Here is a 14408-nt window from a genome sequence, read left to right as displayed (position 1 = left end):
TTATGTTGTTACAGTATGCTGTCATAAAAGAACAGTATCTGTATAAGTAAGTAATGCCTCCTTATTCCTAGAAAGGTATTTGAAAGCTGTAAATTCCAAAATATTATTACTGGATTCTTTGAAAATATCATGCTGATAAAGTGAAACATTGAAGGAAACCTTAATAGATTTCAAAGTCATGAGTCTTGATGCATATTTCAGTCCATAGTAGGTCACCCATCCATATGTCATGGAAGTGATGGATAAGCCGAAACGAAGTACGAGATATCGAATCACTCTTCTATTAGAAGGTTATTTTGAAAGACTCCGTATTATAACAGGTAGGCAGGGCTTCCATCATTAGGTCAAAAATCAAGAGTCTCTTCCAGAATAGGGTAATGGCAGAAAAGTTACTGTCTCAAAGGCATAGAGATAGTCCAATTGCAGAGCGAGAAATCGCAGGTAGAGGTGCTTCATGAAGAATAGTTGGAATAATCTTAATGTGGATAAAGTGGTCCAGATATAGACTGAAAGCATCCTGATGGGAATAACATCTGTATCAACTGTGTAGAAAGAGATAGTCTATTGGTACAGGGGTAATCCAGTAGTGAAGATCCTTTGTAAAGACTGGATAGATGGAAAGTCCTGTTGTTGATGGTCGGTTCCCATGTAGGGAAGGTTAATCTTCCAGTATTGGAGAAGGTGGTAAAGTTGCATTCTTCCACAGGAACCACGAACCAACAGTCCTGGGCAAATATGCTGGTTCACAGTATCAACATATATGGGAGGGACAGAGTGGAAAATCCAAACATTAGAGCATTTCAGACCAAGTTACAGGAAAACAAATCAAGACAGAGGGGCAATGTTTATAAGAACATGGCATATCCGAGATAATCGTTCAAACCACGTGGTATCATTGTGCCCAGTTGCACGATCCATCTGCACTCCCTCCTCAACAGAGCCTTTTCAAGGTCACCACTCCGGGTGCCGAGAGAGACCCTGTCGAAGGCAAATGCAGAAAGGACCGTACTGTCGGACCCATGGCATCGCAAGAAGTGGCGTGCAACTGAGCTAATTTTCTTGCAGGAATCTACATCTCTTTGCGCATTTTTGATGTTACGAGTGTGTTCCAACACGCGAAAGCGTAATTCTCTGGTGGTCATGCCCACATAGGCAAGGCCACAGGGACATTCAAGATGATACACTACTCCTTTGCTCTTACAATTTAAGAAAGAGAGTATCTTATATGTGTGTGTTTTGTTAGAGTTCTCGAATGTAGATGTTTGATGCATGTGTCTGCACGCTGAGCACATGCCGCATTTGTAGAAGCCCTGCTTGCGTTTTTGGGATAGAAAGGTGGGATGGGCCTGAGGAACATAGTGGCTCCGTGTCAATTTGTCCCCTAAATTGGGGGATCTCCGACTTGTCAAGCTGGCACGATCGCCAAGTGTGTTCCTAAGGTCAGGGTCTATCATAAGGGTCCCCCAGTGTTTTTGAAGAATACCCCTAAGGTCTGACCACTGTTGGTTGCAGGTGCTAATGAATCTTATTTGCCTCCTACCCTTGTATTTGGGTCTTACTTGTAGTAGGCTCTCACGGGTTACTTTAAGACTGTTGTTATAGCCTTTCTGGATATGGCATTTGGTATACCCCCGATTAAGAAACCTAGTTTTGAATTCTTTTGCTCTAGTTTGATAGACCCTGACCTTAGGAACACACTTGGCGATCGTGCCAGCTTGACAAGTCGGAGATCCCCCAATTTAGGGGACAAATTGACACGGAGCCACTATGTTCCTCAGGCCCATCCCACCTTTCTATCCCAAAAACGCAAGCAGGGCTTCTACAAATGCGGCATGTGCTCAGCGTGCAGACACATGCATCAAACATCTACATTCGAGAACTCTAACAAAACACACACATATAAGATACTCTCTTTCTTAAATTGTAAGAGCAAAGGAGTAGTGTATCATCTTGAATGTCCCTGTGGCCTTGCCTATGTGGGCATGACCACCAGAGAATTACGCTTTCGCGTGTTGGAACACACTCGTAACATCAAAAATGCGCAAAGAGATGTAGATTCCTGCAAGAAAATTAGCTCAGTTGCATGCCACTTCTTGCGATGCCATGGGTCCGACAGTACGGTCCTTTCTGCATTTGCCTTCGACAGGGTCTCTCTCGGCACCCGGGGTGGTGACCTTGAAAAGGCTCTGTTGAGGAGGGAGTGCAGATGGATCGTGCAACTGGGCACAATGATACCACGTGGTTTGAACGATTATCTCGGATATGCCATGTTCTTATAAACATTGCCCCTCTGTCTTGATTTGTTTTCCTGTAACTTGGTCTGAAATGCTCTAATGTTTGGATTTTCCACTCTGTCCCTCCCATATATGTTGATACTGTGAACCAGCATATTTGCCCAGGACTGTTGGTTCATGGTTCCTGTGGAAGAATGCAACTTTACCACCTTCTCCAATACTGGAAGATTAACCTTCCCTACATGGGAACCGACCATCAACAACAGGACTTTCCATCTATCCAGTCTTTACAAAGGATCTTCACTACTGGATTACCCCTGTACCAATAGACTATCTCTTTCTACACAGTTGATACAGATGTTATTCCCATCAGGATGCTTTCAGTCTATATCTGGACCACTTTATCCACATTAAGATTATTCCAACTATTCTTCATGAAGCACCTCTACCTGCGATTTCTCGCTCGGCAATTGGACTATCTCTATGCCTTTGAGACAGTAACTTTTCTGCCATTACCCTATTCTGGAAGAGACTCTTGATTTTTGACCTAATGATGGAAGCCCTGCCTACCTGTTATAATACGGAGTCTTTCAAAATAACCTTCTAATAGAAGAGTGATTCGATATCTCGTACTTCGTTTCGGCTTATCCATCACTTCCATGACATATGGATGGGTGACCTACTATGGACTGAAATATGCATCAAGACTCATGACTTTGAAATCTATTAAGGTTTCCTTCAATGTTTCACTTTATCAGCATGATATTTTCAAAGAATCCAGTAATAATATTTTGGAATTTACAGCTTTCAAATACCTTTCTAGGAATAAGGAGCCATTACTTACTTACAGTATACAGATACTGTTCTTTTATGACAGCATACTGTAACAACATAACCATCTAGCTTTTGGACATTGGTGATTTTTGCCTGTCCATCTGTATTATCATTGTTGGCCAATTGAATGCATAATTTTCAACAATACCATCCTTGTTGTTCTTTCCATATCTGATCTATGTCCATGTTCGTTTTATTTGTCTGTTTCCATCTACTATGATAGCACATAAATCACATGTGTAGTGTGTATTTCACGAACTTTTTATCATATGTATCATTTCATAGTTTACATACTTGTGCTTAAGTCCTGTTATTCTCTCATTACCTTTATGGTGGCCCTCTGTGGTTTATTTTCCTGCCCTCAGTCGTCCCTATTTTGTTTATGTGGTTGCTTTAACTATCTCATGCTAATATATGCAAATACGTGATGACGTCATATGTATCATCTCCCGACTTACACACGGGTTGATGTAGTAACTTCTAGCTGCTTACGGCTCTAAGTTATTCCTCTGTAGTTTATTTCTCTGCTTCCAGCCGTGTTTATTATGTTTACATGGTTGCCTTGACTACCCAATATAGATGCGTGTAAGTGCGTGATGACGTCACTCGCACTGCCTCACGATTCACATACGGGTTCCTGCAGTGAGTATCAGTCACTTGCGACTTCCTTCCACTCTCCTCTCATGCGTAGCCGCTCTGAAGAGTGTTCAGTGGTAACTATGACAATACAGTACGCAATGACATCATCGCGTTATTGCGTCATGACGTTATTCACGTTAATACAGGATTTACATATGGGAGGAATAGAATTATACCACCTGACAATTTATGACCTATGAGAGCTCAGTTAAGCTACTCCAGACCCCATGATGTGATTATGTTCCCTGTATTCATTTCTCTAACACAGCTGTTAGCAATTTAAATGTTTTTGGCGCGAATAGAGCTGCAATTCCCTGCCTATATATACTAGCTCATTCCTCCCCTCACCACTCCCCGAAGAAGACCGTTTTAAGTCGAAACGCGTTGGAGTGGGAGTCTTGCTGAAAGGGGCCCCTACCTCTTTCCATCTGACATGGAGCTCAGACCTACCTTTTTGCGTTGACATCCCTACACTGAGTGGTGATGTATATCTCACTTTGCTATTAATACAAGCATTGTATCCACTCTATGCAACCATTGTACATGTTTATCAGGTGAATTTTTCTAAGTGGATACATTTTTTCAGTGTGGGTTTATTACTATACAGGTGTGCTCACATAGAGCCCCCTGTGTCCTGTGCATGTCACGTTTTGGATCTATGTTTAGACCCTTGCTTCCAGGTCCACATTGTCTGGTAGTGTTGAGCCCCCCCTCTTCTTTAAAACTTTATCCCCTGTTTTAAGTCACCCTAATAAACTCTTTTTTTGTTACACTTTACTTTATGTCCGTGTGCTTCTTACAAGGTTGCTTTTCTCTCTGTTGTTTCTATATTATTTCAACCTTTAGCACCACTGTTGAGTTTAACTAACACTTGACTTACTGATAGTTGTTTTGGACACTATTGATTTGAGTGTTGAGCGATATTTCTGTGTGTTTCATATATATATATACAGTGGTTGACAAATCACCAAAAAATCTACTCGCCACACAAAAAAATCTACTCGCCACCTAGTACCAAACGTGTGCTGCTTGGGCCAATATTTACTCGCCCGGGGGTTAAATCCACTCGCCCGGGGCGAGCAAATGTATAGGTTTGTCGAACACTGCCCTGAGGAAGGTCCCGTTGGGAGGACCGAAACGTTGGCGGCCTTGTGTTACTGAATACACTTTTTTGATACCATACCTGCAGTGTGCTGTCTCTTTTTGGCTATCAGGATCCCCTGGTCTCCATATGTCTACATACTCTCTATGGGACAAGCATCTGCCTCCTGCAACAAAACCGTGAGTGCTAATCTCCATACCTGACTATATATATATATATATATATATATATATATATAATCAAAAAATAAATAGATGATACCGTTCTGTGGCTAACGAAATGCTTTTATTTGTGCGAGCTTTCGAGATACACTGATCTCTTCTTCCGGCGATGTTACAATGAATGAAACAAGCAAAAGCTATACTGATACCTCTACATGAATATATATATATATATATATATATATATATATATATATATATATATATATATATATATATATATGCTTATATATATGTTGTGGGTATTTTGGGGGTTCAATATGAGCTTGTAGGTGTTCTGTATGATATATATATATATATATATATATCATACAGAACACCTACAAGCTCATATTGAACCCCCAAAATACCCACAACATATATATAAGCATATAAGTTTCACAGAGGAGTGCTACTGAGCATGGCAATATATATACTGTATTTAAAACCAGAGACATAACATAAAACACAGACAAAGCTCAGTGCACATCCAGAAAAACTTATATACGGTACAGTGCCTAAATATACATGTATAAATAACTAATAAATAAAATGGTCTTTTAGTTTAACATTTTGGCCAAATTGTTGTAAGCCCTTGAGCCAACTGCACGGCATACCACGTTTCAAGGGTCCCTAACACTAATATAGATTCTTAATAACCTGTGCATTGCCAGGAAGAATGATTTATAATAAATCTGTCAATATTAGTTGCAAAAGTTCTAAGTCTGATTGATATATATATATATATATATATTTATATATATATATAGCCTACACACACACACACACACACACACACACACACACACACACACACACACACACACACACACACACACACACACACACACACACACACACACACACACACACACACACACACACACACACACACATCCTATACATTAACCATTACACAGTATGTGTATATATATATATATATACACACACACAAGAAAACAGAAAAGAAAAGAGATACGGCACCACCCAGACCTACTTAACGTATGAAAAGGCAAATGATGATGAAAATCTATGCTGTTCAGGACTAATAAAGATATAATAAAAAATATAAAAAAATATATATAAAATAAATTAATAAACAAACAAATAAATAAATAATGTCCAGATATAAAATACAATACAAATCAAGATGCAGCTCCACACGCAATCCAATTGAGTCTTTGCAGCCTGATTGCAGGGAAACACCACTCCCTTCAAGATATCTACAGAAAAACAGACAAAAAACAGGCGCACTCATAGCGTAGTAAAGTTTCCAAAAATGTATATGGAGTTGAATGTATAAAAATGCACACTCACAAACATAACCGGAATAAAAGCATTCATGAGTAATACTCAATCGCCAGCCATAATGCAGGAAACCAGGCACTCCGGTATGATCGTCTGATGTGGAGGAAATCAAATAGCTTCTACGGTGTACTCCGTGTACCGGAAGAGGTAAGAAGCGTCTTTCCACTCCAAGCCACTCGTCACTGCAATGGGTCTCTGATCACAATCCCGCGAGAACTCGATGACGTCACTGGGCTCTCCGGATAGACTGCAGCAACCCCCGCAAGGATAACAATGTAATGGCTACGCTTGGTATTGATTTACCAAATATAGATAGTCTCGTAAGTGAGATGGCATATAAGTAATAAAACTGGACAGTGTAACGTCCACAGAACACTCCCTACGCGTTTCGTCTCAACAGACTGCGTCAGGGGATAACAGCATAGATGTGAAGCATATTCTTATAGTTAGTTTGACCAATCAGACAACAGAAGAACTAATTACAAAGTGGATATCAGATGTGTAAAGCTCATGTTGATCCCCCAAAATACAAAATGTAATAATATACATGGCTTACAACAATTTGGCCAAAATGTTAAACTAAAAGACCATTTTATTTAATAGATATCAATACATGTATATTTAGGCACTGTACCGTGTATAAAGTTTTGCTGGATGTGCATTGAGCCCTGTCTGTGTTTCATGTTCGTCTCTGGTTTTAAATGTATATTGCCATGCTCAGTAGCACTCCTCTGTGACACTTATACGCTTATATATATGTTGTGGTTATTTTGGGGGTTCAACATGAGCTTGTGGGTGTTCTATATGTGTTACAATTCTTGTTCAGCTGGTCTTAACTGATTGGAGGGTGGCAACCTCCTACCTAATTTAAGCTCACCCCCTCCCACTTTTAAATGGTTAAAAGCTTACTCCATAGCATCTCCCACTCTCAGGGGAACTTGCCTGCTTGCAGTGTGATTGTGACAACTCTAATACAGAGTGCTTTTCCTGGTAATGTACAGGTTAATAAAAGCTTCAATCAGACTTAGAACTTTGCAACTAATTTTGACAGATTTATTATAAATCATTCTTCCTGGCAATGCACAGGTTATTAAGAATTTATATTAGTGTAGGGACCCTTGAGGTGTGGTCTGTCGTGCAGTGGCTCAGGGGCTTACAACAATTTGGCTAAAATGTTAAACTAAAAGACCATTTTATTTAATAGATATCAATACATGTATATTTAGGCACTGTACCGTGTATAAAGTTTTGCTGGATGTGCATTGAGCTCTGTCTGTGTTTCATGTTCGTCTCTGGTTTTAAATGTACAGTATATTGCCATGCTCAGTAGCACTTCTCTGTGACACTTATACGCTTATATATATGTTGTGGTTATTTTGGGGGTTCAACATGAGCTTGTGGGTGTTCTATATAGATTCATATATTAACAGATGATATGGATACTGGAAAATGCCAGAAAAGAGACTCAGAGGGAACAGCAGATTGAAGGAAAATACCCATAATACCTATATCATAAATGATAGGGGGAAGGGGGGAGGGAGGGGTAAAGGGGGGATGGAGGGGGATATATATATATATATATATATATATATATATATATATATATATATATATCAAATAATATGCTATACGGTGGAGGTTTCTTGTTGCCTTTTTCACCCACCATAACTTAAAATGTGATGGTATATATATACACACACAGTTGTGTGAAAAAGAAAGTATACCCTCTTTGAATTCTATGGTTTTACATATCAGGACATAATAACAATCATCTGTTCTTAGCAGGTCTTAAATTAGGTAAATACAACCTCAGATGAACAACAACAAATGACATATTACACCGTGTCATGATTTATTTAACAAAAATAAAGACAAAATGGAGAAGCCTTGTGTGAAAAACTAAGTATACCTTATGATTCAATAGCTTGTAGAACCACCTTTCGCAGCAATAACTTGAAGTCATCGTTTCTGTATAACTTTATCAGTCTCTCACATCGTTGTGGAGGAATTTTGGCCAACTCTTCTTTACAACGTTGATTCAGTTCATTGAGGTTTGTGGGCATTTGTTTAGACACAGCTCTCTTAAGGTCCAGTCACAGCATTTCAATCGGGTTTTGGTCTGGACTTTGACTGGGCCATTGCAACACCTTGATTATTTTCTTTTTCATCCATTCTGTTGTAGATTTGCTGGTGTGCTTGGGATCATTGTCCTGTTGCATGACCCAATTTCGGCCAAGCTTTAGTTGTCAGACTGATGCCTCACATTTGACTCTAGATTACTTTGGTATACAGAGCAGTTCATTGGTGGACTCAATGACTGCATAGTTCCCAGGTCCTGTGGCTGCAGAACAAGCCCAAATCATCACCCCTCCACTACCGTGCTTGACAGTTGGTTCTGGACATTGTTCTAGAAGTCTTGTGGTTTGTTCAGATGCAACTTTGCAAACCTAAGCGGTGCTGCCGTGTTCTATTTAGAGAGAAGAGGCTTTCTCCTGGCAACCCTTCCAAACAAACCATACTTGTTCAGTCTTTTTCTAATTGTAATGTCATGAACTTTAACATTTAACATGTTAACTGAGGCCTGTAGAGTCTGAGATGTAACTCTTATTTTTTTTTGCAATTTCTCTAAGCATTGCACGGTCTGACCTTGGGGTACATTTGCTGGGACGTCCACTCCTGGGAAGATTGGCAACTGTCTTGAATGTTTTCCACTTTTGAATAATCTTTCTCACTGTAGAATGATGTACTTTAAATTGTTTGGAAATGGCCTTATAACCCTTCCCAGATTAATGGACAGCAACAATTGCTTCTCTAAGATCATTGCTGATGTCTTTCCTCCTTGGCATTGTGTTAACACACACCTGAATGCTCCAGACCAGCAAACTGCTAAAACTTCGGCTTTTATAGAGGTGGTCACACTTGCTGATGATCAATTAATCAAGGGCATTTGATTAGCAGCACCCGTCTGCTACTTAGCATCTTAATTCCTATGGAAGCAGTAAGGTTGTACTTAGTTTTTCACACATAGCTTCTCCATTTTGGCTTTATTTTTGTTAAATAAATCATGACAAAAACCTTGCAGTTCAGAAGAGGAGGAGGACTCCTATGTGGCCCTACGTAAAGGACAGCCTTCGTGTGCAACAGAAGCTGCAGGTAAAGTTTATCCCATGGGGTAAGAAAAGACCAGAGATGAACTACAGCGCAGAGCACTTGGCGCAATCATAGGAGTGACTACTAGCCTTTGTGTGACAAAGGCTACCAATACCACCATAAGCAGAAAGACAAGTGAGTCAGACAGAAAGAGTATTGACTGGAAACGGTTCTATGAGGTGTCCCAACAAGATGTTAAACAACTCATCAACAAGCTAGAAGTTTCTCAGCGAGAGGCTTGCACGTTAAAAACAGAGCTTGGCTAAAGTAAAGCAGCAAGTACTATAGGAGTGACTGAGTACCCAGTGGGTCCCCACGGAGTATCCTGAGGAGCTGAAGCCCACCCTGAGCCTTACCCGAGCATCACTGGAAGCAGAATACGGAAAAAAAAACCTCAAATCCTTGGAGTCTGAAAAGTTGAAGTTGGATTAAAGGGTTCTAGAGCTAAAGCGAAAAGCTGAACACACATTCCAGCAACTCACAACTCTGAAGGAGGACAAGCTGGAGAAGCAGAGAGGCTGCTCCATCACCAAAAGTTAGTACACCCAGGCGAAAGGCGTGGAAAACAAAAGCAGTGGCGATCCTAGCGACAAAAACTGCAGAGATCCAAAATCTGAAGGATGCGCTTACGCAAACCCAGAGCAAGCACCAGCAAGAGATGAAGGTGCAGGTTGCTGAGCTCATGATACAGCTCTCCAAAAAATAAGAGTGCGAGGAGGTGTTCTTCCATCAAGTGGTTGACCTGGCACGGCGCTATGAGAGCGAGATGGCCAATGCCCACAAGCTGCTGGACCAGACGGCCAATGAGAGGCCTGCAGCGGGAGCTGGACAAGGTCCAGGAGGAGCATTGGCAGCTGCAGGTCAGAAATAGAGAAAAGGAAACTGATTTAAGCCTTGCTCTGAGTCAGCTAGGAGATGTGGAATCGCGACTCAACTTCAAAGAAGTTGAACTGGCAGCTGCCTTGACTAGGAATAGAAATGCCGAAGGACAGCTTCAAGACCTGAGGAAGGACCTTGCATCTGAGCATGCTGGCCGCAAGAAGGCAGAGAAACAAAAGTGTGACCTAGGCGAGTGTAAGGATTCGGGAGTCACGTCGCCTTCGGCGCGTTCCCACCCTACCTCTGTTCACGTGCAGGGCTCCTTCCAAGGGAACATCATCAGTGCACCAGTAATGTCACCAGGTACTGTGGGGGAAGGCCCCGCCTCCAGCTTGTGCCGCGCATCAGTGGAGTGTTGCGCGCGGTGCGCACATGTGACACGTGTGCAACGCGCCTAAGCTCTGTGGCAACAGAGCTAATCCGCTCTATCACATTCACCTTTCTCCTGCACCTAGCCCAATCACTGCTTCCACTGAGGCCACGCCTCCACTCCGCCTCTCCATAGGATTAGACAGTCCTGCCTATATATGCTCAGGTGTGCCACTGGCACTTTGGCTGAGCATAGATTCATGTTCCGTTGTGCTTACCTGTTCTTTGCCTCCACAGTCTTACCTTGCTGTACCTTGCCCTGTGTACCAACTCGGCTTTGTTTTTGGACTCCGCACCTCTGGAATATTGACCACGGCTACCTCTGACCCTCTGCATCTCTCCAACACTTACCTCGGCACTCAGACAACGACTACTCTCCATTCTCCAACCCCAACTACGGGTAATAGTACCTCCAACGATCCGGACACCTCCTACTCTCACCTTGGCAAGCATAACGATGACTCAACTCTCCAACCCCGACCCGGCTACATCGACCAATCTACACTCCAAATGTGCCCCTGTGGCTGTGGGTGGCGTTTATACCCATTCCCATCTCAGTCCTGTGTCCCGCAATGTTTGTGGTGAGAACAGCATTACAGCGAGGAGCTCGAGGCTCTGAAGACTGAGTGGGATGCTACCCTGGACTCTATTACTGCCCAGCAGGAGGTTTCTAATATGAAGAAGACCTTTAAGAAGGGTGTGGCGGGGGAAGGGAGAACCAGGATTATAATAAACGTCAAGCCCACTTGGTTACCCCTGACCTGTGTTTTGGGGTCCTAGAGTGTCAGCTCTTGGGCCCGGGCATTGTGTATGCATTACTGTGACTGTATGCAAAATATGAGACAATTGCCGTTTGTGTTTTACCGTTTCCAGAGGTGCTGGGACACCCTGCTTCTGCACAGAGCACTAAAAGGTAAAAATGGGACACAAAGGGTTAAGGTATATCCCCACACCCCAGCCAGGTATAAGACGAATGTTTCTTTGATTAAAATAGGGTTCAGGGGGAAAATCATATTATGTATGAAGTACGGTAACAATGTTTTTGAATAAGGGAAAAGAGAATGGGGGTTAACCCCCCCCCCCCAAGCTTGATATGTTTGATATGTTTGATATGTTTGAAGCCAGGCATGCTAAGCGGGGGAACATGGGTGAAGCTTGTTGCCCGGTTACCAGGACTATTGGCAATCCTGCAATAGGGCAGAATTTGGCTCCCAAGCCAAGATTGGTTCCCCATTACCCAGATAGGGGTTTGAAGGTATTATAAGCTTGTGCCGGCCATGGGGAAGGTGTTCTCTGCTGTAACATCAAGAAGGACTAGAATTAGACTGTAAGCTCCTCGGGGCAGGGACTCCTCTTCCGAAATGTTACTTTTATGTCTAAAGCACTTATTCCCATGATCTGTTATTTATATTATCTGTTATTTATTTGATTACCCCATGTATTACTACTGTGAAGCGCTATGTACATTAATGGCGCTATATAAATAAAGACATACAATACAATACAAGGAGGGGGTGGGGGTGAAGAGGAGTTTTATCACCATCACAGATTTGAACCCCGCTCAAGATTCATCAGTTCTAAGAGATCCATCTAAGATTTTCATGAGTCCATCAGTTCCATCATGTGTGATTCACCTGAGATTCAGTCCCATTTAAGAAGTTCCAGCTATGAGTAAATCGTCTAAATTTCTCAGAGGATAAGTGACCAGAATTCAACAGCCAGAGGCTACAGGAAGGAGACGTAGCCTGGAATATTTTGCTGTGTGTTTGCAATTAGGAAAGATTAGTTTTGTTATCACAGTTTCCAAAGTAAGTGTGTCTTTTTACTGTATTTTTGTGTAGCATAGTTGTGTGCGTTCATTAGGTGAATAAACGCAATTTATTTTTGTCTCTCTGCGTGCTCAATCAATGATCCCGGTAAATAAAAGTCTTAATAAGCTGTTTCTATCGTGGCAAAGGGGTCCATGGAAAAGGTGACAGTAGAGTTAAAACAGAGTGAGGCTTTCCAGAACAGTAGTACACAGTAATACACAAGTGTCTCCACTACAGGAAAAGGCATTGGCCATGCCCAAGCGTCTGGATGCCACAGAAACCAAGGTCCATGAAGACAAGGGTACAATAGTAGTTGGGGACACTAGCCCAATAAAAAACGAGATTGTAAAGGTTGAACCATCGGAGCAAGCGTTAACTAAGCCTTCACCTATCCTGCAGGCAGCAACCAAAGATATTAAGGAGACTTTGAGCAGACGAGGAAAAGATGGAGGTACATCTTCACAAACTGCAAGCCCAGAAGGCCTAGTACTGTACTTGCCTCGAAGGAAAGACTCTTCAACAGGAAGGCAAGGAAAAGAAGAGGTGGATGTCAAACATGTCTGATAAAGAGGTTGGTGCAGGGGAATAGTGCACGGGCTGCTCACAGGACAATGTTTTGCGGGGGAGAGGGATATGCGATACCATCACTGCCCTCTAGGGGCTAGAATAGGGCCGCTATAGGACTTTTCAGCTTTCAGAGTGTTCATCTGTAGAGTAGCTAGTTCAACATTTGGATATCTTCCTACTTCACCGGATGGTGTATCAGCTACCTGCCTAATATCATCACCCTTCCTGCTCACACACTGACTACAATCTCCCGTCCAGCCACGGATAAGTATCTTCATTTACTGCTTGTGTATATCTACAGCAATTAACTGGATTTCTATCCTCCTGCAGTCTCAGCTGGTTTACAGATTGTCTCCATTGAATGCTTTTTCACTATTTGAAGTGAGTGCAATTCCTGGCGGCCACTTTCTGCTTTTTAATAAATTGTCAATTTTACAAACAGTATTATGCCATGGAGCTGGCGCTTCTTTTTGTCTTTGTTTTATATATATATATAGGTCGAAACGGCTGTCTGTGGGTGGTTTTCTGGGTATGCACCTTAACCCTGGCTGTGCTCAAAGCTGTGACCATGCAGCAAGCTTAAGCCTATAGGGAACCATGTTAAAAATGGTTATTGAGGCAAAAAGTGACACTGTGTGCTCATTTGCATGTCATTTCCCAGAATCCCTTGCTGCAGTGGAAGTGCTGTATGCTGGGTGATAATGGGGAAAGGCGGGGTTGCAGACCTGCCTAAGACATGCAGATGAGCAAACAGTTATATTTGCATATTTGCTTTCCTATGGAGGGTTTTTGTCACTTTTTTTACTCACCATAACTTAACTCAGTATTATGGTTTAGCCTATCCCATAGCCTCTCTTGCATTCCCAGTAAAATCAACCCCACACTGATGAGACCCATCAAGGTCGAAACGGCTGTCTGTGGGTGGTTTTCTGGGTATGCACCTTAACCCTGGCTGTGCTCAAAGCTGTGACCATGCAGCAAGCTTAAGCCTATAGGGAACCATGTTAAAAATGGTTATTGAGGCAAAAAGTGACACTGTGTGCTCATTTGCATGTCATTTCCCAGAATCCCTTGCTGCAGTGGAAGTGCTGTATGCTGGGTGATAATGGGGAAAGGCGGGGTTGCAGACCTGCCTAAGACATGCAGATGAGCATACAGTTATATTTGTGTATATATATATATATATATATATATATATATATATATATATATATATATATATATACAAGTACCCAGGGAAATCCAGGTAACAAAGAGCACACTGCAATATAATGAAGTAAATAAAGTGTATTAACAACACAGGGCAGCCAACGTT

This window comes from Ascaphus truei, chromosome 3 (genome assembly GCF_040206685.1).
Source record: "Ascaphus truei isolate aAscTru1 chromosome 3, aAscTru1.hap1, whole genome shotgun sequence".
Lineage (NCBI taxonomy): Eukaryota > Metazoa > Chordata > Amphibia > Anura > Ascaphidae > Ascaphus > Ascaphus truei.
This window is presented reverse-complemented; position numbering follows the sequence as displayed.